At 45.9% G+C, this 25,703-nt stretch overlaps 1 protein-coding gene across 2 annotated transcripts in view; it reads right to left on the reverse strand.

The window, feature by feature from the left end:
* Positions 1-25,703, reverse strand: part of LOC138566733 (protein split ends-like) — a 611,843-nt gene that overhangs the window by 554,965 nt on the left and 31,175 nt on the right. The window lies entirely within an intron of this gene.

Genomic DNA, 25,703 nt, shown 5'->3' on the forward strand with positions numbered 1-25,703 from the left:
GGAGCACCCCATTTTGCTTCATCAGTAGAAAACTGAACGATCCTGAAACAAGGTGGGCAACCATTGAACAAGAGTGTTTTTGCTATTGTGTGAGCTCTGAAGAAGTTTATGCCATACTTGTATGGTTCTACTTTTGTCATTCAGACTGACCACCAACCCTTGAGATGGTTAATGCAAATGAAAGGGGAAAACCTAAAACTACTGAGATGGTCAATCTGCCTGCAAGGGTTTGATTTCACCATTGAGCAGAGGTCAGGTTGTCACCACCAAAATGCTGATGGTCTCTCTAGGATGTATGTCATCGACTAGAGGTATGAGATTCATCCGGGAGTGGATTAAATCCTCCTGTCCCTTAGTCTGGGGGTGGGGGCGAGTGTTAGGGAGAATTCTCTGTTTAGGCTGAATTTCCTAATCTAGTGAGTCCCCCAGCAGCTTTGCTGGATTTCTGGAGTTTGTTTTTTTCTCCTGCCAAGAGTGAGACTCTTTTTCTCCCACTCTTGGACATGATTTATGGTGTTCCTTTGAATGTTAATGTGTTTCATGGGCTATGGGGTCTTTTACTCCATAGGGTCTCATATGTTTTTTTTTATGTGTGTTACACAGCACCCTCCGTGCAGTAACACCGGGGTGTCATAGTGACCCCCCACCATAGACTCCATGCCCTGGGACTGACTACTGTCTCCCAGGGCATGTAAAGTCACCATTGGCTTTACTAGTCCCAAATTACTAACAGAACCAGTACAAACCATCATATTGTGGACGTACTGGTAGGGGCAATTCGATTTCCTGTGGGTCTGTTATTCGAGGGGGCACTGTCCCATCCCCCCTAGTCGAGTTTTGGCTGGTAGCAGTGGATACTACTTTTATATTCAACCGTGAATATATCTCTATGGGATTTTCCCATTGTTCGAGGCTAATACTTTTTAACATAGCCTCTAACATACCGCTGGTTTATTTATTTAATATTAATTCACCGGTTGGTATGTTCTGGCAGAACTCGGTTTTAAAATGGCGTTTGTGTTCACCTCTGTAACCCCAAACCAAAGGTCGAGCCCTTTGTTCCACTTTTTGGCGGGCTTCTCCACAGAAGCCTCCAAAAGTGGTGCCACTCTGTCTGGGTACCACGGGGAGTGTGGGAGGGAGTGTAGGCACCCTGGACTGAGTTACCTTGGTAACTCAAGTTGCACTCTTGTGTGATTGGCCCAAGTGGTGAGCCGGCCGCTCACCACTTAGCATGTTTGATTGACAGCTAGGCTGATTGAATGGGGGTGTGCTGCATAAAAGCAGGACTTTTGGGACTGGAACTTCAGAAGTCGCCACAGGACCTGAAAATCCGACGAGGAAGAAGCTGAGCCGACCTGCTACGATGACACCACCGGTGGAGCCCTGCTGAACCGACTCACCACTTCCCAATGACAGAGGAGATATCCCTGCTGGAAAGTCTACTTCCCCTGACTGGTGGGCACGACCAGTTTCCTTTCTTTGCTCGCATCCCAGGACGTCTTGTGGTCGAATTGCCCGTGCCAAGCACCCCGGCAACCAGATAGCCACTTACCACTGGACCGCGAATAAAAGGACTGCTCCTTTTAATTGAGAACTCTGCGGCTGGTTTCTTCCATGGCAGTGCAACGGACTCCTGCTTTCCTCCCCGACGAGATCCTCTCTTCCTCCGGACGAAGCACCGACTTGCACCCGCTGCCAGGAACAACTGCCCCCACTGGAGTGTTCTCACCATTTTAAGGTACTGTGTCCGCCAGGCCTCCCTTTCTAGAGATTGCTACAAGGTAACATTAATCCCTTAACCTTCTGGACTGGGCTGGCCGCCTTGACCATCTAACTGGTCCCTTTCTTTTTGGTCCAACTCTTTCTGAACTTTTTGCAAGACTTTTGGGTACTTTCAACCGTGTGACCTTGGACACATTTCGTCCGGAGCCTCTTAAAGTGGGTCCGCCTTTTTGACTCTGACTTTACAGTTTTAACCTGCCTTCTTCTCCTACTGTGTTCTTCCGAAAGTGTTGGGATCTGTTTCTATCTTTGCTATGCCTTTCTCTCCTTTTAAACCGATTGATTAGAGTGCCATCTTCGTTAAGCGCTGTCTGAAAATAAGTGTTGCTTTACTTAAGACTTGTCTAATAATCGTTGAAGGGAGTGTATATCTTTTAGTGACCGTGTTTTCGAACTGCTTGATATTAGTGCCAGTGTGTTTAACTAGATGTGTTTCTAAATACATAATTATATCTATTTTACACCAAGCTCTGGTCAGTGTTTGCTTGTTCTACTGTGTTCTTTTGACCTATTGTGAATACTCTGTATAGTGCCTAACTCTTCTTGAGAGAAGTCTGACTGCTCAGCCACAGCTACCAGGTAAATCGGGGTGGTACAGACTGCTACCAATTGGGTTTACTGCCAATCATATGTAGTCTTAAATCTTTTGCAGTGGTCCCAGAGGGAATTGCACAGGTTTCCGCCTAACACTGGTGTACAGCAGTGGGATTTGTATTGAGTATACACTTTAGTGTGCTTTTTGAATACTTTAGGAAAACTAACCACAAAGCTTAGCACTAAAAAGCTGATTTTCTAACTATGTCTGCTATGGAGAGTTATACCCTAGAATAATTGTCTGCCAAAACTGCTGATTGTTTAAAAGTATTGTGTAGACATAAGAATATCTCTGAGAAGGGCAAGAAAATGGAACTTGTAGAAAGATCTGGAAGGTTCAGAGGAATCTACCCCTCCAGTAAATGTAGAAAACAGTAATGGTGTTGATCTGAATCAAAGCCTTGATAATGAGTCAGAAGAGGAAAGTGAACCTAATGAAGTTAGCCACTCTGAGCCTCTGTCTGCCTTACCTACTGGGCCTATACCAGGTCCTACATGTAACCCTGCTTATTTTGAACTTGAAAAAATGAAGCTTGAATTAGAGTACAAACATTTTATTGCTCAATCTGGACGAAACGAAGAGCTACAGTTCAGAAGAATGAATGCCCAGGCTGAGCAGAAGCAAGCTGAGTTGAGACTAAGAGAAATAGAGCTTAATCATGAACTAGAAATGAAAAAGAAGTCTGTGGAAAATGCTTCTATCTCCTCTGGTTCCTCTAGGAGTTCCAGTCTCAAAAGACCCTGGATGCCTAAAGAATTAGTGGGTATGTATGAACCTAAGTTGGATGTGTTAGATTGGTTAAAAATGTTTGAGTATAATCAGGGGCTCCAGGACATCACAGGAATGAGCTACTTCACTGGTTGGTTCTCTAGGCTTCCCCCTGGTGCAACTGATGTGGTAATGGAGTTGGGGGGGTGGATAAGAAGGTTTATGAATGTGTGAAACTAGCTTTAATAGCTAGATTTGGGAAGACCCCTTCCCAGTACCTTAAGAGTTTTAGGACCCTCAAAAAGCATGATGGTACCCCTTGGGCTACCTGGGTGAGTGAAAGTTTGAAAAACTTAGAGGGATGGATTAAGGGTTACAGGGTTAACACTTATGAAGGAATGAAGCATCTTGTAATGTTGGAGTCAATTTATGATGCCTGCTCTCCTGAGCTCAGGCAGCACTTGGCTGATTCAAAGGAATTGGATTCCAGGAAGTTAGCTAAGGCTGCTAACTTGTGGGTTGCCAACAGGGCCACTCACGAGGATTCTGGGGCTACTCAGAAAAAGGATGAGGGAAAACAGCCAAAAAAGGACTCCAAAGAGAATTCTAATAATTCCAATTCCAAAGAGGGCCCCAAACAAAACCAAAAGGGTAAGCCACAAGGGAAACCAAATCAGGCTAGTGTACCTTCTGGTGCCAAACCCAGAAGGACGTCAGAACAAGCCACCATTCCAGAAAGCATTTGGTAAATGCTTTGTTTGTGGCTCTACTGACCTTGTGAAAGGAGATCCCAGATGTAAGGGAAAACCTTCAGGGGTCCAGCTTGTCTCCTTAGCCTTCGCTCCAGAGGAGGAAGTACAAATGGCAAGTGGAAACTTTCTATTACTGGCTGATGAACCCATTGGAGTCTCAGCCAGTGTTTCTTTAGTGTCTCTGGGTTTGTGGGAACAACAGAACTTAGATGTCTATAATTCTATCCCAGATAATACTAAAGAGTATTATAAGGACAGTGTCCAGGTGAATGGTCAGGAGACTCCTGCCATTAGGGACACTGGGGCCAGAATAACTGCGGTGGATAAATCATTTTTTTCAGGCTGAAGATGTTGCTAAGGCACCCAAACGCCTCACCAAGTTAGCTGGAGGGCCTGTGCAGATGCTTCCCCAACTACCAGTTCTCATCCAGTGTAATGACATGACTGTGAAAACACCTGTCAGCATACAAAGTGAGGTACCAGGAAGGGTTCTGTTGGGTAATGACTTGAAAACTCTTGGAGTAGTGTCACATACCCCCAGTCCTCCTAGTAAAAGGTTACAGGAGCTCACCAGACCTGCAAGGGAGAGAACCATGAGAGGTGCTCCCAAGGAGATGATGAAGAAAGGGATCACTCCTGCTCCACTGGAGATGTCAGCTGCTGTATCTTAGAAACTAGAAGAAAAAGGGAAACCTAAAACTTCTAAAAAGAACCCCACAGCCAGCACTCCAGTGCAGCCAACAAGGACTTCCCCTAGGTTGTCCAAAGTTACACCAGTAACTCCCCCTCCAGCTGAGGCTGAGAGGGAGGTACAACCCTGTGTGGTTGAACTAGACTCTGAGGAAGAGCTAGTGGAAGGCCAGGAACTCATTGGAGATTTGGATCCTGTTGACCATCCTGAGCTGCAGTCTTTACTGGCAGAAGGTGGACCCAACAGGGCAGACTTCAGTAAGGGACAGAGAGAATGTCCAACTCTGGAAGGTCTTCGCCACCAGGCAGATGCTCGGGCTGAAGGGCAAGAGCCTGGGAAATATAGGTTACACTGGGAAGATGGCCTCTTCTACAGTGAACCAATGGAGTTCTGCACCTGGGGACAACAAACGACTTGTAGTACCCCAAGAGAACAGACCACAGTTCTTGCAGTTAGCCCATGAGATTCCTTTGGCTGGTCACTTGAGTTTCAAGAAGACTAAGGAAAGGCTCTCACTCTACTTTTATTGGCCAAAGATGGGGGCTGAAGTAGATAAGTACTGCAGGAGCTGCCACACCTGCCAGACTTCTGGTAAGGTTTGCTCCAAGAATGTGGCACCTTTAGTGCCTCTCCCTGTAGCGGGAGTCCCATTTGAGAGAGTAGGGATTGACATTGTTGGTCCCCTTGATCCTCCAACCTCCTCAGGCAACAGGTTTATATTTGGTGTAGTAGACCATGCTACTAGTTACCCTGAGGCAATTCCTATGAGGACTGTTACAGCTCCGGCTGTGGCTAAGGACCTCCTTGGTATTTTTACCAGGGTTGGGTTTCCTAAGGAAGTAATCTCTGACAGTGGGTCAAATTTTATGTCCCAATACATGAAAGCCATGTGGAAAACCTGCAGAGTTACTTACAAGTTCTCAACAGCATACCACCCTCAGACAAATGGGTTGGTTGAAAGGTTCAACAGAACCATGAAGAGCATGATAGGTTCTTTAGAGGACCCCCTTAAACGAAAGTGGAACCTTCTACTGCCATGCCTTCTCTTTGCTTATAGAGAAGTCCCTCAGGAGGGAGTAGGTTATTCTCCCTTTGAACTTCTTTATGGTCATCCGGTCAGAGGTCCATTGGCCCTGATCAAGGAGGGGTTGGAGAGTGCTCCTTCCCCGAAGCCAGTCAGAGTGACTGACTATGTGATAGGTCTCCGAAGGAGAATGTCGCACATGATGGCAGAAGCAAGTGATAACTTGAAAGCTGGACAAGCATTGGTCAAGCACTGGCATGATCAAAAGGCTAACATGGTTGAGTTTACTCAAGACCAGCTAGTTCTCGTTATGATTCCAACAAGGCAGAGGGTCTTGCAAGACAAATGGATGGGACCCTTCAAGGTTGTGGGTACACTTGGAGAGGTCAACTATCTGGTAGACTTGGGCAATCCCAAGGAGGCTCCAACAGTCTTCCACACCAACAGACCAAAAGTGTATGTCTCCTGACCTGATGTAGGAGCTTTGCTTCTAGCATCTTCAGAGGAAGAAGAAGAGAGTGAAGCTCTTCCTGATCTCCTCAGAGGATTACCTTTAGACGAAAAGATTGAATGAGTAAATCTCTCTTCAAATCTGACACCTGAGCAACAGGAAGAGTGCAAATCTATGTTAAATCAGTTTGCCTCTCTGTTCTCACTTTCACCAGGCTTGACCCCTTGGGGACAGCATGACATACTCACTGGTGACTGTCTGCCAGTCAAAAGCAGAGGATATCGAATGTCAGAGAATGTAAGAACCCACATCAAAGGTGAGGTCAGCAAGATGCTTGATCTCGGGGTAATAGAGCCCTCTACTAGTCCATGGTCTAGCCCAGTTGTGTTAGTACCAAAGGCAGGATCTAAAGAACTTAGATTCTGTGTGGATTACAGAGCTCTTAATGCAGTCACTAAGACTGATGACCGCCCTTTGCCAAGGACAGATGAGTTGGTGGGTAGACTTGGTGCAGCCAAGTTCCTCCGCACATTTGACTTGACGTCAGGCTATTGGCAAATAGCCCTGACAGACCATGCCAAGGAGAAAACTGCATTTTCTACCCCAGTTGGCTTATACCAGTTTAAGGTTATGCCTTTTGGATTGAAAAATGCACCTGCTACATTTCAAAGGATGGTAAGCCATGAATGGGATGGAGGACTTCTACATGGCATACTTGGATGACATAGCAGTGTTCAGCAATTCCTGGCAAGAACATGTGGACCATCTGAGATATGTTTTGCAGGCTCTTGGACAGGCCAATCTGACCATAAAGGCGAGTAAATGCCAGATTGGACAGAGTAAAGTGGTCTACCTTGGACATACGGTAGGAGGTGGAGAAATAAGGCCTTTGCCCAGTAAGATTGAAGCTGTGCAAAATTGGACAACACCTACTACTCAGACCCAGGTGAGAGCCTTCTTAGGCCTCACTGGGTACTACAGGAATTTCATAGAGAACTATGGGTCCATAGCTTCTCCACTGAATGTCATCTCCTCTCCTAAATTCCCTAAAAAGGTTAGGTGGAATGAGGAATGCAATCAGGCCTTTGAAACCCTGAAAGCGGCTCTTTGCCAAGCCCCAGTACTCAGAGCTCCTGAGTACCACCAAACTTTCATTGTGCAGACAGATGCTTCAAATGTAGGAATAGGTGCAGTCCTCAGTCAAATGGATGGGAAAGGTAGGGAGCACCCCATTTGCTTCATCAGTAGAAAACTGAACGATCCTGAAACAAGGTGGGCAACCATTGAACAAGAGTGTTTTGCTATTGTGTGAGCTCTGAAGAAGTTTATGCCATACTTGTATGGTTCTACTTTTGTCATTCAGACTGACCACCAACCCTTGAGATGGTTAATGCAAATGAAAGGGGAAAACCTAAAACTACTGAGATGGTCAATCTGCCTGCAAGGGTTTGATTTCACCATTGAGCAGAGGTCAGGTTGTCACCACCAAAATGCTGATGGTCTCTCTAGGATGTATGTCATCGACTAGAGGTATGAGATTCATCCAGGAGTGGATTAAATCCTCCTGTCCCTTAGTCTGGGGGTGGGGGCGAGTGTTAGGGAGAATTCTCTGTTTAGGCTGAATTTCCTAATCTAGTGAGTCCCCCAGCAGCTTTGCTGGATTTCTGGAGTTTGTTTTTTTCTCCTGCCAAGAGTGAGACTCTTTTTCTCCCACTCTTGGACATGATTTATGGTGTTCCTTTGAATGTTAATGTGTTTCATGGGCTATGGGGTCTTTTACTCCATAGGGTCTCATATGTTTTTTTTTATGTGTGTTACACAGCACCCTCCGTGCAGTAACACCGGGGTGTCATAGTGACCCCCCACCATAGACTCCATGCCCTGGGACTGACTACTGTCTCCCAGGGCATGTAAAGTCACCATTGGCTTTACTAGTCCCAAATTACTAACAGAACCAGTACAAACCATCATATTGTGGACGTACTGGTAGGGGCAATTCGATTTCCTGTGGGTCTGTTATTCGAGGGGGCACTGTCCCATCCCCCCTAGTCGAGTTTTGGCTGGTAGCAGTGGATACTACTTTTTATATTCAACCGTGAATATATCTCTATGGGATTTTCCCATTGTTCGAGGCTAATACTTTTTAACATAGCCTCTAACATACCGCTGGTTTATTTATTTAATATTAATTCACCGGTTGGTATGTTCTGGCAGAACTCGGTTTTAAAATGGCGTTTGTGTTCACCTCTGTAACCCCAAACCAAAGGTCGAGCCCTTTGTTCCACTTTTTGGCGGGCTTCTCCACAGAAGCCTCCAAAAGTGGTGCCACTCTGTCTGGGTACCACGGGGAGTGTGGGAGGGGGTGTAGGCACCCTGGACTGAGTTACCTTGGTAACTCAAGTTGCACTCTTGTGTGATTGGCCCAAGTGGTGAGCCGGCCGCTCACCACTTAGCATGTTTGATTGACAGCTAGGCTGATTGAATGGGGGTGTGCTGCATAAAAGCAGGACTTTTGGGACTGGAACTTCAGAAGTCGCCACAGGACCTGAAAATCCGACGAGGGAGAAGCTGAGCCGACCTGCTACGATGACACCACCGGTGGAGCCCTGCTGAACCGACTCACCACTTCCCAATGACAGAGGAGATATCCCTGCTGGAAAGTCTACTTCCCCTGACTGGTGGGCACGACCAGTTTCCTTTCTTTGCTCGCATCCCAGGACGTCTTGTGGTCGAATTGCCCGTGCCAAGCACCCCGGCAACCAGATAGCCACTTACCACTGGACCGCGAATAAAAGGACTGCTCCTTTTAATTGAGAACTCTGCGGCTGGTTTCTTCCATGGCAGTGCAACGGACTCCTGCTTTCCTCCCCGACGAGATCCTCTCTTCCTCCGGACGAAGCACCGACTTGCACCCGCTGCCAGGAACAACTGCCCCCACTGGAGTGTTCTCACCATTTTAAGGTACTGTGTCCGCCAGGCCTCCCTTTCTAGATATTGCTACAAGGTAACATTAATCCCTGTACCTTCTGGACTGGGCTGGCCGCCTTGACCATCTAACTGGTCCCTTTCTTTTTGGTCCAACTCTTTCTGAACTTTTTGCAAGACCTTTGGGTACTTTCAACCGTGTGACCTTGGACACATTTCGTCCGGAGCCTCTTAAAGTGGGTCCGCCTTTTTGACTTTGACTTTACAGTTTTAACCTGCCTTCTTCTCCTACTGTGTTCTTCCGAAAGTGTTGGGATCTGTTTCTATCTTTGCTATGCCTTTCTCTCCCTTTTAAACCGATTGATTAGAGTGCCATCTTCGTTAAGCGCTGTCTGAAAATAAGTGTTGCTTTACTTAAGACTTGTCTAATAATCGTTGAAGGGAGTGTATATCTTTTAGTGACCGTGTTTTCGAACTGCTTGATATTAGTGCCAGTGTGTTTAACTAGATGTGTTTCTAAATACATAATTATATCTATTTTACACCAAGCTCTGGTCAGTGTTTGCTTGTTCTACTGTGTTCTTTTGACCTATTGTGAATACTCTGTATAGTGCCTAACTCTTCTTGAGAGAAGTCTGACTGCTCAGCCACAGCTACCAGGTAAATCGGGGTGGTACAGACTGCTACCAATTGGGTTTACTGCCAATCATATGTAGTCTTAAATCTTTTGCAGTGGTCCCAGAGGGAATTGCACAGGTTTCCGCCTAACACTGGTGTACAGCAGTGGGATTTGTATTGAGTATACACTTTAGTGTGCTTTTTGAATACTTTAGGAAAACTAACCACAAAGCTTAGCACTAAAAAGCTGATTTTCTAACTATGTCTGCTATGGAGAGTTATACCCTAGAATAATTGTCTGCCAAAACTGCTGATTGTTTAAAAGTATTGTGTAGACATAAGAATATCTCTGAGAAGGGCAAGAAAATGGAACTTGTAGAAAGATCTGGAAGGTTCAGAGGAATCTACCCCTCCAGTAAATGTAGAAAACAGTAATGGTATTGATCTGAATCAAAGCCTTGATAATGAGTCAGAAGAGGAAAGTGAACCTAATGAAGTTAGCCACTCTGAGCCTCTGTCTGCCTTACCTACTGGGCCTATACCAGGTCCTACATGTAACCCTGCTTATTTTGAACTTGAAAAAATGAAGCTTGAATTAGAGTACAAACATTTTATTGCTCAATCTGGACGAAACGAAGAGCTACAGTTCAGAAGAATGAATGCCCAGGCTGAGCAGAAGCAAGCTGAGTTGAGACTAAGAGAAATAGAGCTTAATCATGAACTAGAAATGAAAAAGAAGTCTGTGGAAAATGCTTCTATCTCCTCTGGTTCCTCTAGGAGTTCCAGTCTCAAAAGACCCTGGATGCCTAAAGAATTAGTGGGTATGTATGAACCTAAGTTGGATGTGTTAGATTGGTTAAAAATGTTTGAGTATAATCAGGGGCTCCAGGACATCACAGGGAATGAGCTACTTCACTGGTTGTTCTCTAGGCTTCCCCCTGGTGCAACTGTTGTGGTAATGGAGTTGGGGGGGTGGATAAGAAGGATTATGAATGTGTGAAACTAGCTTTAATAGCTAGATTTGGGAAGACCCCTTCCCAGTACCTTAAGAGTTTTAGGACCCTCAAAAAGCATGATGGTACCCCTTGGGCTACCTGGGTGAGTGAAAGTTTGAAAAACTTAGAGGGATGGATTAAGGGTTACAGGGTTAACACTTATGAAGGAATGAAGCATCTTGTAATGTTGGAGTCAATTTATGATGCCTGCTCTCCTGAGCTCAGGCAGCACTTGGCTGATTCAAAGGAATTGGATTCCAGGAAGTTAGCTAAGGCTGCTAACTTGTGGGTTGCCAACAGGGCCACTCACGAGGATTCTGGGGCTACTCAGAAAAAGGATGAGGGAAAACAGCCAAAAAAGGACTCCAAAGAGAATTCTAATAATTCCAATTCCAAAGAGGGCCCCAAACAAAACCAAAAGGGTAAGCCACAAGGGAAACCAAATCAGGCTAGTGTACCTTCTGGTGCCAAACCAGAAGGACGTCAGAACAAGCCACCATTCCAGAAAGCATTTGGTAAATGCTTTGTTTGTGGCTCTACTGACCTTGTGAAAGGAGATCCCAGATGTAAGGGAAAACCTTCAGGGGTCCAGCTTGTCTCCTTAGCCTTCGCTCCAGAGGAGGAAGTACAAATGGCAAGTGGAAACTTTCTATTACTGGCTGATGAACCCATTGGAGTCTCAGCCAGTGTTTCTTTAGTGTCTCTGGGTTTGTGGGAACAACAGAACTTAGATGTCTATAATTCTATCCCAGATAATACTAAAGAGTATTATAAGGACAGTGTCCAGGTGAATGGTCAGGAGACTCCTGCCATTAGGGACACTGGGGCCAGAATAACTGCGGTGGATAAATCATTTTTTCAGGCTGAAGATGTTGCTAAGGCACCCAAACGCCTCACCAAGTTAGCTGGAGGGCCTGTGCAGATGCTTCCCCAACTACCAGTTCTCATCCAGTGTAATGACATGACTGTGAAAACACCTGTCAGCATACAAAGTGAGGTACCAGGAAGGGTTCTGTTGGGTAATGACTTGAAAACTCTTGGAGTAGTGTCACATACCCCCAGTCCTCCTAGTAAAAGGTTACAGGAGCTCACCAGACCTGCAAGGGAGAGAACCATGAGAGGTGCTCCCAAGGAGATGATGAAGAAAGGGATCACTCCTGCTCCACTGGAGATGTCAGCTGCTGTATCTTAGAAACTAGAAGAAAAAGGGAAACCTAAAACTTCTAAAAAGAACCCCACAGCCAGCACTCCAGTGCAGCCAACAAGGACTTCCCCTAGGTTGTCCAAAGTTACACCAGTAACTCCCCCTCCAGCTGAGGCTGAGAGGGAGGTACAACCCTGTGTGGTTGAACTAGACTCTGAGGAAGAGCTAGTGGAAGGCCAGGAACTCATTGGAGATTTGGATCCTGTTGACCATCCTGAGCTGCAGTCTTTACTGGCAGAAGGTGGACCCAACAGGGCAGACTTCAGTAAGGGACAGAGAGAATGTCCAACTCTGGAAGGTCTTCGCCACCAGGCAGATGCTCGGGCTGAAGGGCAAGAGCCTGGGAAATATAGGTTACACTGGGAAGATGGCCTCTTCTACAGTGAACCAATGGAGTCTGCACCTGGGGACAACAAACGACTTGTAGTACCCCAAGAGAACAGACCACAGTTCTTGCAGTTAGCCCATGAGATTCCTTTGGCTGGTCACTTGAGTTTCAAGAAGACTAAGGAAAGGCTCTCACTCTACTTTTATTGGCCAAAGATGGGGGCTGAAGTAGATAAGTACTGCAGGAGCTGCCACACCTGCCAGACTTCTGGTAAGGTTTGCTCCAAGAATGTGGCACCTTTAGTGCCTCTCCCTGTAGCGGGAGTCCCATTTGAGAGAGTAGGGATTGACATTGTTGGTCCCCTTGATCCTCCAACCTCCTCAGGCAACAGGTTTATATTTGGTGTAGTAGACCATGCTACTAGTTACCCTGAGGCAATTCCTATGAGGACTGTTACAGCTCCGGCTGTGGCTAAGGACCTCCTTGGTATTTTTACCAGGGTTGGGTTTCCTAAGGAAGTAATCTCTGACAGTGGGTCAAATTTTATGTCCCAATACATGAAAGCCATGTGGAAAACCTGCAGAGTTACTTACAAGTTCTCAACAGCATACCACCCTCAGACAAATGGTTTGGTTGAAAGGTTCAACAGAACCATGAAGAGCATGATAGGTTCTTTAGAGGACCCCCTTAAACGAAAGTGGAACCTTCTACTGCCATGCCTTCTCTTTGCTTATAGAGAAGTCCCTCAGGAGGGAGTAGGTTATTCTCCCTTTGAACTTCTTTATGGTCATCCGGTCAGAGGTCCATTGGCCCTGATCAAGGAGGGGTTGGAGAGTGCTCCTTCCCCGAAGCCAGTCAGAGTGACTGACTATGTGATAGGTCTCCGAAGGAGAATGTCGCACATGATGGCAGAAGCAAGTGATAACTTGAAAGCTGGACAAGCATTGGTCAAGCACTGGCATGATCAAAAGGCTAACATGGTTGAGTTTACTCAAGACCAGCTAGTTCTCGTTATGATTCCAACAAGGCAGAGGGTCTTGCAAGACAAATGGATGGGACCCTTCAAGGTTGTGGGTACACTTGGAGAGGTCAACTATCTGGTAGACTTGGGCAATCCCAAGGAGGCTCCAACAGTCTTCCACACCAACAGACCAAAAGTGTATGTCTCCTGACCTGATGTAGGAGCTTTGCTTCTAGCATCATCAGAGGAAGAAGAAGAGAGTGAAGCTCTTCCTGATCTCCTCAGAGGATTACCTTTAGACGAAAAGATTGAATGAGTAAATCTCTCTTCAAATCTGACACCTGAGCAACAGGAAGAGTGCAAATCTATGTTAAATCAGTTTGCCTCTCTGTTCTCACTTTCACCAGGCTTGACCCCTTGGGGACAGCATGACATACTCACTGGTGACTGTCTGCCAGTCAAAAGCAGAGGATATCGAATGTCAGAGAATGTAAGAACCCACATCAAAGGTGAGGTCAGCAAGATGCTTGATCTCGGGGTAATAGAGCCCTCTACTAGTCCATGGTCTAGCCCAGTTGTGTTAGTACCAAAGGCAGGATCTAAAGAACTTAGATTCTGTGTGGATTACAGAGCTCTTAATGCAGTCACTAAGACTGATGACCGCCCTTTGCCAAGGACAGATGAGTTGGTGGGTAGACTTGGTGCAGCCAAGTTCCTCCGCACATTTGACTTGACGTCAGGCTATTGGCAAATAGCCCTGACAGACCATGCCAAGGAGAAAACTGCATTTTCTACCCCAGTTGGCTTATACCAGTTTAAGGTTATGCCTTTTGGATTGAAAAATGCACCTGCTACATTTCAAAGGATGGTAAGCCATGAATGGGATGGAGGACTTCTACATGGCATACTTGGATGACATAGCAGTGTTCAGCAATTCCTGGCAAGAACATGTGGACCATCTGAGATATGTTTTGCAGGCTCTTGGACAGGCCAATCTGACCATAAAGGCGAGTAAATGCCAGATTGGACAGAGTAAAGTGGTCTACCTTGGACATACGGTAGGAGGTGGAGAAATAAGGCCTTTGCCCAGTAAGATTGAAGCTGTGCAAAATTGGACAACACCTACTACTCAGACCCAGGTGAGAGCCTTCTTAGGCCTCACTGGGTACTACAGGAATTTCATAGAGAACTATGGGTCCATAGCTTCTCCACTGAATGTCATCTCCTCTCCTAAATTCCCTAAAAAGGTTAGGTGGAATGAGGAATGCAATCAGGCCTTTGAAACCCTGAAAGCGGCTCTTTGCCAAGCCCCAGTACTCAGAGCTCCTGAGTACCACCAAACTTTCATTGTGCAGACAGATGCTTCAAATGTAGGAATAGGTGCAGTCCTCAGTCAAATGGATGGGAAAGGTAGGGAGCACCCCATTTGCTTCATCAGTAGAAAACTGAACGATCCTGAAACAAGGTGGGCAACCATTGAACAAGAGTGTTTTGCTATTGTGTGAGCTCTGAAGAAGTTTATGCCATACTTGTATGGTTCTACTTTTGTCATTCAGACTGACCACCAACCCTTGAGATGGTTAATGCAAATGAAAGGGGAAAACCTAAAACTACTGAGATGGTCAATCTGCCTGCAAGGGTTTGATTTCACCATTGAGCAGAGGTCAGGTTGTCACCACCAAAATGCTGATGGTCTCTCTAGGATGTATGTCATCGACTAGAGGTATGAGATTCATCCAGGAGTGGATTAAATCCTCCTGTCCCTTAGTCTGGGGGTGGGGGCGAGTGTTAGGGAGAATTCTCTGTTTAGGCTGAATTTCCTAATCTAGTGAGTCCCCCAGCAGCTTTGCTGGATTTCTGGAGTTTGTTTTTTTCTCCTGCCAAGAGTGAGACTCTTTTTCTCCCACTCTTGGACATGATTTATGGTGTTCCTTTGAATGTTAATGTGTTTCATGGGCTATGGGGTCTTTTACTCCATAGGGTCTCATATGTTTTTTTTTTATGTGTGTTACACAGCACCCTCCGTGCAGTAACACCGGGGTGTCATAGTGACCCCCCACCATAGACTCCATGCCCTGGGACTGACTACTGTCTCCCAGGGCATGTAAAGTCACCATTGGCTTTACTAGTCCCAAATTACTAACAGAACCAGTACAAACCATCATATTGTGGACGTACTGGTAGGGGCAATTCGATTTCCTGTGGGTCTGTTATTCGAGGGGGCACTGTCCCATCCCCCCTAGTCGAGTTTTGGCTGGTAGCAGTGGATACTACTTTTTATATTCAACCGTGAATATATCTCTATGGGATTTTCCCATTGTTCGAGGCTAATACTTTTTAACATAGCCTCTAACATACCGCTGGTTTATTTATTTAATATTAATTCACCGGTTGGTATGTTCTGGCAGAACTCGGTTTTAAAATGGCGTTTGTGTTCACCTCTGTAACCCCAAACCAAAGGTCGAGCCCTTTGTTCCACTTTTTGGCGGGCTTCTCCACAGAAGCCTCCAAAAGTGGTGCCACTCTGTCTGGGTACCACGGGGAGTGTGGGAGGGGGTTAGGCACCCTGGACTGAGTTACCTTGGTAACTCAAGTTGCACTCTTGTGTGATTGGCCCAAGTGGTGAGCCGGCCGCTCACCACTTAGCATGTTTGATTGACAGCTAGGCTGATTGAATGGGGGTGTGCTGCATAAAAGCAGGACTTTTGGGACTGGAACTTCAGAAGTCGCCACAGGACCTGAAAATCCGACGAGGGAGAAGCTGAGCCGACCTGCTACGATGACACCACCGGTGGAGCCCTGCTGAACCGACTCACCACTTCCCAATGACAGAGGAGATATCCCTGCTGGAAAGTCTACTTCCCCTGACTGGTGGGCACGACCAGTTTCCTTTCTTTGCTCGCATCCCAGGACGTCTTGTGGTCGAATTGCCCGTGCCAAGCACCCCGGCAACCAGATAGCCACTTACCACTGGACCGCGAATAAAAGGACTGCTCCTTTTAATTGAGAACTCTGCGGCTGGTTTCTTCCATGGCAGTGCAACGGACTCCTGCTTTCCTCCCCGACGAGATCCTCTCTTCCTCCGGACGAAGCACCGACTTGCACCCGCTGCCAGGAACAACTGCCCCCACTGGAGTGTTCTCACCATTTTAAGGTACTGTGTCCGCCAGGCCTCCCTTTCTAGATATTGCTACAAGGTAACATTAATCCCTGTACCTTCTGGACTGGGCTGGCTGCCTTGACCATCTAACTGGTCCCTTTCTTTTTGGTCCAACTCTTTCTGAACTTTTTGCAAGACCTTTGGGTACTTTCAACCGTGTGACCTTGGACACATTTCGTCCGGAGCCTCTTAAAGTGGGTCCGCCTTTTTGACTTTGACTTTACAGTTTTAACCTGCCTTCTTCTCCTACTGTGTTCTTCCGAAAGTGTTGGGATCTGTTTCTATCTTTGCTATGCCTTTCTCTCCCTTTTAAACCGATTGATTAGAGTGCCATCTTCGTTAAGCGCTGTCTGAAAATAAGTGTTGCTTTACTTAAGACTTGTCTAATAATCGTTGAAGGGAGTGTATATCTTTTAGTGACCGTGTTTTCGAACTGCTTGATATTAGTGCCAGTGTGTTTAACTAGATGTGTTTCTAAATACATAATTATATCTATTTTACACCAAGCTCTGGTCAGTGTTTGCTTGTTCTACTGTGTTCTTTTGACCTATTGTGAATACTCTGTATAGTGCCTAACTCTTCTTGAGAGAAGTCTGACTGCTCAGCCACAGCTACCAGGTAAATCGGGGTGGTACAGACTGCTACCAATTGGGTTTACTGCCAATCATATGTAGTCTTAAATCTTTTGCAGTGGTCCCAGAGGGAATTGCACAGGTTTCCGCCTAACACTGGTGTACAGCAGTGGGATTTGTATTGAGTATACACTTTAGTGTGCTTTTTGAATACTTTAGGAAAACTAACCACAAAGCTTAGCACTAAAAAGCTGATTTTCTAACTATGTCTGCTATGGAGAGTTATACCCTAGAATAATTGTCTGCCAAAACTGCTGATTGTTTAAAAGTATTGTGTAGACATAAGAATATCTCTGAGAAGGGCAAGAAAATGGAACTTGTAGAAAGATCTGGAAGGTTCAGAGGAATCTACCCCTCCAGTAAATGTAGAAAACAGTAATGGTATTGATCTGAATCAAAGCCTTGATAATGAGTCAGAAGAGGAAAGTGAACCTAATGAAGTTAGCCACTCTGAGCCTCTGTCTGCCTTACCTACTGGGCCTATACCAGGTCCTACATGTAACCCTGCTTATTTTGAACTTGAAAAAATGAAGCTTGAATTAGAGTACAAACATTTTATTGCTCAATCTGGACGAAACGAAGAGCTACAGTTCAGAAGAATGAATGCCCAGGCTGAGCAGAAGCAAGCTGAGTTGAGACTAAGAGAAATAGAGCTTAATCATGAACTAGAAATGAAAAAGAAGTCTGTGGAAAATGCTTCTATCTCCTCTGGTTCCTCTAGGAGTTCCAGTCTCAAAAGACCCTGGATGCCTAAAGAATTAGTGGGTATGTATGAACCTAAGTTGGATGTGTTAGATTGGTTAAAAATGTTTGAGTATAATCAGGGGCTCCAGGACATCACAGGGAATGAGCTACTTCACTGGTTGTTCTCTAGGCTTCCCCCTGGTGCAACTGATGTGGTAATGGAGTTGGGGGGGTGGATAAGAAGGATTATGAATGTGTGAAACTAGCTTTAATAGCTAGATTTGGGAAGACCCCTTCCCAGTACCTTAAGAGTTTTAGGACCCTCAAAAAGCATGATGGTACCCCTTGGGCTACCTGGGTGAGTGAAAGTTTGAAAAACTTAGAGGGATGGATTAAGGGTTACAGGGTTAACACTTATGAAGGAATGAAGCATCTTGTAATGTTGGAGTCAATTTATGATGCCTGCTCTCCTGAGCTCAGGCAGCACTTGGCTGATTCAAAGGAATTGGATTCCAGGAAGTTAGCTAAGGCTGCTAACTTGTGGGTTGCCAACAGGGCCACTCACGAGGATTCTGGGGCTACTCAGAAAAAGGATGAGGGAAAACAGCCAAAAAAGGACTCCAAAGAGAATTCTAATAATTCCAATTCCAAAGAGGGCCCCAAACAAAACCAAAAGGGTAAGCCACAAGGAAAACCAAATCTGGCTAGTGTACCTTCTGGTGCCAAACCAGAAGGACGTCAGAACAAGCCACCATTCCAGAAAGCATTTGGTAAATGCTTTGTTTGTGGCTCTACTGACCTTGTGAAAGGAGATCCCAGATGTAAGGGAAAACCTTCAGGGGTCCAGCTTGTCTCCTTAGCCTTCGCTCCAGAGGAGGAAGTACAAATGGCAAGTGGAAACTTTCTATTACTGGCTGATGAACCCATTGGAGTCTCAGCCAGTGTTTCTTTAGTGTCTCTGGGTTTGTGGGAACAACAGAACTTAGATGTCTATAATTCTATCCCAGATAATACTAAAGAGTATTATAAGGACAGTGTCCAGGTGAATGGTCAGGAGACTCCTGCCATTAGGGACACTGGGGCCAGAATAACTGCGGTGGATAAATCATTTTTTCAGGCTGAAGATGTTGCTAAGGCACCCAAACGCCTCACCAAGTTAGCTGGAGGGCCTGTGCAGATGCTTCCCCAACTACCAGTTCTCATCCAGTGTAATGACATGACTGTGAAAACACCTGTCAGCATACAAAGTGAGGTACCAGGAAGGGTTCTGTTGGGTAATGACTTGAAAACTCTTGGAGTAGTGTCACATACCCCCAGTCCTCCTAGTAAAAGGTTACAGGAGCTCACCAGACCTGCAAGGGAGAGAACCATGAGAGGTGCTCCCAAGGAGATGATGAAGAAAGGGATCACTCCTGCTCCACTGGAGATGTCAGCTGCTGTATCTTAGAAACTAGAAGAAAAAGGGAAACCTAAAACTTCTAAAAAGAACCCCACAGCCAGCACTCCAGTGCAGCCAACAAGGACTTCCCCTAGGTTGTCCAAAGTTACACCAGTAACTCCCCCTCCAGCTGAGGCTGAGAGGGAGGTACAACCCTGTGTGGTTGAACTAGACTCTGAGGAAGAGCTAGTGGAAGGCCAGGAACTCATTGGAGATCTGGATCCTGTTGACCATCCTGAGCTGCAGTCTTTACTGGCAGAAGGTGGACCCAACAGGGCAGACTTCAGTAAGGGACAGAGAGAATGTCCAACTCTGGAAGGTCTTCGCCACCAGGCAGATGCTCGGGCTGAAGGGCAAGAGCCTGGGAAATATAGGTTACACTGGGAAGATGGCCTCTTCTACAGTGAACCAATGGAGTCTGCACCTGGGGACAACAAACGACTTGTAGTACCCCAAGAGAACAGACCACAGTTCTTGCAGTTAGCCCATGAGATTCCTTTGGCTGGTCACTTGAGTTTCAAGAAGACTAAGGAAAGGCTCTCACTCTACTTTTATTGGCCAAAGATGGGGGCTGAAGTAGATAAGTACTGCAGGAGCTGCCACACCTGCCAGACTTCTGGTAAGGTTTGCTCCAAGAATGTGGCACCTTTAGTGCCTCTCCCTGTAGCGGGAGTCCCATTTGAGAGAGTAGGGATTGACATTGTTTGTCCCCTTGATCCTCCAACCTCCTCAGGCAACAGGTTTATATTTGGTGTAGTAGACCATGCTACTAGTTACCCTGAGGCAATTCCTATGAGGACTGTTACAGCTCCGGCTGTGGCTAAGGACCTCCTTGGTATTTTTACCAGGGTTGGGTTTCCTAAGGAAGTAATCTCTGACAGTGGGTCAAATTTTATGTCCCAATACATGAAAGCCATGTGGAAAACCTGCAGAGTTACTTACAAGTTCTCAACAGCATACCACCCTCAGACAAATGGGGTGGTTGAAAGGTTCAACAGAACCATGAAGAGCATGATAGGTTCTTTAGAGGACCCCCTTAAACGAAAGTGGAACCTTCTACTGCCATGCCTTCTCTTTGCTTATAGAGAAGTCCCTCAGGAGGGAGTAGGTTATTCTCCCTTTGAACTTCTTTATGGTCATCCGGTCAGAGTTCCATTGGCCCTGATCAAGGAGGGGTTGGAGAGTGCTCCTTCCCCGAAGCCAGTCAGAGTGACTGACTATGTGATAGGTCTCCGAAGGAGAATGTTGCACATGATGGCAGAAGCAAGTGATAACTTGAAAGCTGGACAAGCATTGGTCAAGCACTGGCATGATCAAAAGGCTAACATGGTTGAGTTTACTCAAGACCAGCTAGTTCTCGTTATGATTCCAACAAGGCAGAGGGTCTTGCAAGACAAATGGATGGGACCCTTCAAGGTTGTGGGTACACTTGGAGAGGTCAACTATCTGGTAGACTTGGGCAATCCCAAGGAGGCTCCAACAGTCTTCCACACCAACAGACCAAAAGCGTATGTCTCCTGACCTGATGTAGGAGCTTTGCTTCTAGCATCATCAGAGGAAGAAGAAGAGAGTGAAGCTCTTCCTGATCTCCTCAGAGGATTACCTTTAGACGAAAAGATTGAATGAGTAAATCTCTCTTCAAATCTGACACCTGAGCAACAGGAAGAGTGCAAATCTATGTTAAATCAGTTTGCCTCTCTGTTCTCACTTTCACCAGGCTTGACCCCTTGGGGACAGCATGACATACTCACTGGTGACTGTCTGCCAGTCAAAAGCAGAGGATATCGAATGTCAGAGAATGTTAGAACCCACATCAAAGGTGAGGTCAGCAAGATGCTTGATCTCGGGGTAATAGAGCCCTCTACTAGTCCATGGTCTAGCCCAGTTGTGTTAGTACCAAAGGCAGGATCTAAAGAACTTAGATTCTGTGTCGATTACAGAGCTCTTAATGCAGTCACTAAGACTGATGACCGCCCTTTGCCAAGGACAGATGAGTTGGTGGGTAGACTTGGTGCAGCCAAGTTCCTCCGCACATTTGACTTGACGTCAGGCTATTGGCAAATAGCCCTGACAGACCATGCCAAGGAGAAAACTGCATTTTCTACCCCAGTTGGCTTATACCAGTTTAAGGTTATGCCTTTTGGATTGAAAAATGCACCTGCTACATTTCAAAGGATGGTAAGCCATGAATGGGATGGAGGACTTCTACATGGCATACTTGGATGACATAGCAGTGTTCAGCAATTCCTGGCAAGAACATGTGGACCATCTGAGATATGTTTTGCAGGCTCTTGGACAGGCCAATCTGACCATAAAGGCGAGTAAATGCCAGATTGGACAGAGTAAAGTGGTCTACCTTGGACATAAGGTAGGAGGTGGAGAAATAAGGCCTTTGCCCAGTAAGATTGAAGCTGTGCAAAATTGGACAACACCTACTACTCAGACCCAGGTGAGAGCCTTCTTAGGCCTCACTGGGTACTACAGGAATTTCATAGAGAACTATGGGTCCATAGTTTCTCCACTGAATGTCATCTCCTCTCCTAAATTCCCTAAAAAGGTTAGGTGGAATGAGGAATGCAATCAGGCCTTTGAAACCCTGAAAGCGGCTCTTTGCCAAGCCCCAGTACTCAGAGCTCCTGAGTACCACCAAACTTTCATTGTGCAGACAGATGCTTCAAATGTAGGAATAGGTGCAGTCCTCAGTCAAATGGATGGGAAAGGTAGGGAGCACCCCATTTGCTTCATCAGTAGAAAACTGAACGATCCTGAAACAAGGTGGGCAACCATTGAACAAGAGTGTTTTGCTATTGTGTGAGCTCTGAAGAAGTTTATGCCATACTTGTATGGTTCTACTTTTGTCATTCAGACTGACCACCAACCCTTGAGATGGTTAATGCAAATGAAAGGGGAAAACCTAAAACTACTGAGATGGTCAATCTGCCTGCAAGGGTTTGATTTCACCATTGAGCAGAGGTCAGGTTGTCACCACCAAAATGCTGATGGTCTCTCTAGGATGTATGTCATCGACTAGAGGTATGAGATTCATCCAGGAGTGGATTAAATCCTCCTGTCCCTTAGTCTGGGGGTGGGGGCGAGTGTTAGGGAGAATTCTCTGTTTAGGCTGAATTTCCTAATCTAGTGAGTCCCCCAGCAGCTTTGCTGGATTTCTGGAGTTTGTTGTTTTCTCCTGCCAAGAGTGAGACTCTTTTTCTCCCACTCTTGGACATGATTTATGGTGTTCCTTTGAATGTTAATGTGTTTCATGGGCTATGGGGTCTTTTACTCCATAGGGTCTCATATGTTTTTTTTTATGTGTGTTACACAGCACCCTCCGTGCAGTAACACCGGGGTGTCATAGTGACCCCCCACCATAGACTCCATGCCCTGGGACTGACTACTGTCTCCCAGGGCATGTAAAGTCACCATTGGCTTTACTAGTCCCAAATTACTAACAGAACCAGTACAAACCATCATATTGTGGACGTACTGGTAGGGGCAATTCGATTTCCTGTGGGTCTGTTATTCGAGGGGGCACTGTCCCATCCCCCCTAGTCGAGTTTTGGCTGGTAGCAGTGGATACTACTTTTTATATTCAACCGTGAATATATCTCTATGGGATTTTCCCATTGTTCGAGGCTAATACTTTTTAACATAGCCTCTAACATACCGCTGGTTTATTTATTTAATATTAATTCACCGGTTGGTATGTTCTGGCAGAACTCGGTTTTAAAATGGCGTTTGTGTTCACCTCTGTAACCCCAAACCAAAGGTCGAGCCCTTTGTTCCACTTTTTGGCGGGCTTCTCCACAGAAGCCTCCAAAAGTGGTGCCACTCTGTCTGGGTACCACGGGGAGTGTGGGAGGGGGTGTAGGCACCCTGGACTGAGTTACCTTGGTAACTCAAGTTGCACTCTTGTGTGATTGGCCCAAGTGGTGAGCCGGCCGCTCACCACTTAGCATGTTTGATTGACAGCTAGGCTGATTGAATGGGGGTGTGCTGCATAAAAGCAGGACTTTTGGGACTGGAACTTCAGAAGTCGCCACAGGACCTGAAAATCCGACGAGGGAGAAGCTGAGCCGACCTGCTACGATGACACCACCGGTGGAGCCCTGCTGAACCGACTCACCACTTCCCAATGACAGAGGAGATATCCCTGCTGGAAAGTCTACTTCCCCTGACTGGTGGGCACGACCAGTTTCCTTTCTTTGCTCGCATCCCAGGACGTCTTGTGGTCGAATTGCCCGTGCCAAGCACCCCGGCAACCAGATAGCCACTTACCACTGGACCGCGAATAAAAGGACTGCTCCTTTTAATTGAGAACTCTGCGGCTGGTTTCTTCCATGGCAGTGCAACGGACTCCTGCTTTCCTCCCCGAGATCCTCTCTTCCTCCGGACGAAGCACCGACTTGCACCCGCTGCCAGGAACAACTGCCCCCACTGGAGTGTTCTCACCATTTTAAGGTACTGTGTCCGCCAGGCCTCCCTTTCTAGATATTGCTACAAGGTAACATTAATCCCTGTACCTTCTGGACTGGGCTGGCCGCCTTGACCATCTAACTGGTCCCTTTCTTTTTGGTCCAACTCTTTCTGAACTTTTTGCAAGACCTTTGGGTACTTTCAACCGTGTGACCTTGGACACATTTCGTCCGGAGCCTCTTAAAGTGGGTCCGCCTTTTTGACTTTGACTTTACAGTTTTAACCTGCCTTCTTCTCCTACTGTGTTCTTCCGAAAGTGTTGGGATCTGTTTCTATCTTTGCTATGCCTTTCTCTCCCTTTTAAACCGATTGATTAGAGTGCCATCTTCGTTAAGCGCTGTCTGAAAATAAGTGTTGCTTTACTTAAGACTTGTCTAATAATCGTTGAAGGGAGTGTATATCTTTTAGTGACCGTGTTTTCGAACTGCTTGATATTAGTGCCAGTGTGTTTAACTAGATGTGTTTCTAAATACATAATTATATCTATTTTACACCAAGCTCTGGTCAGTGTTTGCTTGTTCTACTGTGTTCTTTTGACCTATTGTGAATACTCTGTATAGTGCCTAACTCTTCTTGAGAGAAGTCTGACTGCTCAGCCACAGCTACCAGGTAAATCGGGGTGGTACAGACTGCTACCAATTGGGTTTACTGCCAATCATATGTAGTCTTAAATCTTTTGCAGTGGTCCCAGAGGGAATTGCACAGGTTTCCGCCTAACACTGGTGTACAGCAGTGGGATTTGTATTGAGTATACACTTTAGTGTGCTTTTTGAATACTTTAGGAAAACTAACCACAAAGCTTAGCACTAAAAAGCTGATTTTCTAACTATGTCTGCTATGGAGAGTTATACCCTAGAATAATTGTCTGCCAAAACTGCTGATTGTTTAAAAGTATTGTGTAGACATAAGAATATCTCTGAGAAGGGCAAGAAAATGGAACTTGTAGAAAGATCTGGAAGGTTCAGAGGAATCTACCCCTCCAGTAAATGTAGAAAACAGTAATGGTATTGATCTGAATCAAAGCCTTGATAATGAGTCAGAAGAGGAAAGTGAACCTAATGAAGTTAGCCACTCTGAGCCTCTGTCTGCCTTACCTACTGGGCCTATACCAGGTCCTACATGTAACCCTGCTTATTTTGAACTTGAAAAAATGAAGCTTGAATTAGAGTACAAACATTTTATTGCTCAATCTGGACGAAACGAAGAGCTACAGTTCAGAAGAATGAATGCCCAGGCTGAGCAGAAGCAAGCTGAGTTGAGACTAAGAGAAATAGAGCTTAATCATGAACTAGAAATGAAAAAGAAGTCTGTGGAAAATGCTTCTATCTCCTCTGGTTCCTCTAGGAGTTCCAGTCTCAAAAGACCCTGGATGCCTAAAGAATTAGTGGGTATGTATGAACCTAAGTTGGATGTGTTAGATTGGTTAAAAATGTTTGAGTATAATCAGGGGCTCCAGGACATCACAGGGAATGAGCTACTTCACTGGTTGTTCTCTAGGCTTCCCCCTGGTGCAACTGATGTGGTAATGGAGTTGGGGGGGTGGATAAGAAGGATTATGAATGTGTGAAACTAGCTTTAATAGCTAGATTTGGGAAGACCCCTTCCCAGTACCTTAAGAGTTTTAGGACCCTCAAAAAGCATGATGGTACCCCTTGGGCTACCTGGGTGAGTGAATGTTTGAAAAACTTAGAGGGATGGATTAAGGGTTACAGGGTTAACACTTATGAAGGAATGAAGCATCTTGTAATGTTGGAGTCAATTTATGATGCCTGCTCTCCTGAGCTCAGGCAGCACTTGGCTGATTCAAAGGAATTGGATTCCAGGAAGTTAGCTAAGGCTGCTAACTTGTGGGTTGCCAACAGGGCCACTCACGAGGATTCTGGGGCTACTCAGAAAAAGGATGAGGGAAAACAGCCAAAAAAGGACTCCAAAGAGAATTCTAATAATTCCAATTCCAAAGAGGGCCCCAAACAAAACCAAAAGGGTAAGCCACAAGGGAAACCAAATCAGGCTAGTGTACCTTCTGGTGCCAAACCAGAAGGACGTCAGAACAAGCCACCATTCCAGAAAGCATTTGGTAAATGCTTTGTTTGTGGCTCTACTGACCTTGTGAAAGGAGATCCCAGATGTAAGGGAAAACCTTCAGGGGTCCAGCTTGTCTCCTTAGCCTTCGCTCCAGAGGAGGAAGTACAAATGGCAAGTGGAAACTTTCTATTACTGGCTGATGAACCCATTGGAGTCTCAGCCAGTGTTTCTTTAGTGTCTCTGGGTTTGTG

This window comes from Ambystoma mexicanum, chromosome 2p (assembly GCF_040938575.1).
Source record: "Ambystoma mexicanum isolate Mex_15411 chromosome 2p, UKY_AmexF1_1, whole genome shotgun sequence".
Taxonomy (NCBI): domain Eukaryota; kingdom Metazoa; phylum Chordata; class Amphibia; order Caudata; family Ambystomatidae; genus Ambystoma; species Ambystoma mexicanum.